The sequence below is a fragment of the Arachis duranensis genome, chromosome 4 (assembly GCF_000817695.3).
Source record: "Arachis duranensis cultivar V14167 chromosome 4, aradu.V14167.gnm2.J7QH, whole genome shotgun sequence".
In the NCBI taxonomy this organism is placed as follows: domain Eukaryota; kingdom Viridiplantae; phylum Streptophyta; class Magnoliopsida; order Fabales; family Fabaceae; genus Arachis; species Arachis duranensis.
In genome coordinates this window covers 62,576,801-62,577,746 of record NC_029775.3, presented here as the reverse complement: position 1 = coordinate 62,577,746, position 946 = coordinate 62,576,801, and positions in this window count along the sequence as shown.

Genomic DNA, 946 nt, shown 5'->3' with positions numbered 1-946 from the left:
AAAACTGCCGAGGAGGCCCAAGACCTCATTGAGATTGTGGCAAATAACCAATACTATTACTCATCAGAGAGGCAAAACAATCCGCCCCCAAAGAAAGGTGTAATGGAGCTTGAAGGTGTTGATGCTATCTTGGCACAAAACAAGTTAATGCACCAACAAATCCAACAACAAATGGAGATGATAACAAAGAGAATGGATGGTTTGCAACTTGCAGCAGTGAACGCAACAACTCAACCATTGCTTGAATGGAACCAAGGTGAAGGGACCACTGTTGAACAACCACAAGAACAAGTTCAATACATGCAGAATACTTCAAATTCTCAGGATGAATTTCATGGTGATACATACAACCCATCTTGGAAAAATCATCCCAATCTTAAGTGGGGTGAAAATCATTGGCAAAAGAATAGCAACCACAACCAAAACCGTCACACAAGCAACCAAAATCACCATGCCAACAACACTAACCAATATAGAAAATCACAAAACACATATCAACCACCCCATCATAACTCACAAACCCACCAAAATAACTTCTCTGCACCATCATCCAACTCACAAAATTACTACACTAATCCACCCAACAACTTCCAACAACAATCAACCCCCATCATACCCCCAATTGACCATCATGAAACTAGAATATCAAGTCTTGAAGCAACCTTGCAAGCACTTGCTCAAACCACTCAAGCCTTAGCTAAGGGACATAAGGAACATGAGGTCATCATGAAGAATATTGAGAGACAAGTGGGACAATTAGCCAAACAAGCTGAACGGCCAACCAGTGTTCTTCCAAGTGACACAATACCCAACCCAAGAGAAGAATGTAAGGCTCTGCAGCTAAGAAGTGGCAAAGTAGTTGGTGAAAGTTCAAATAAAGAAGCAACAAAACCCAAAGAGCAAGACACAGTGGAAGCACATGTGGAAAGGCAAGATGAAGAAAAGG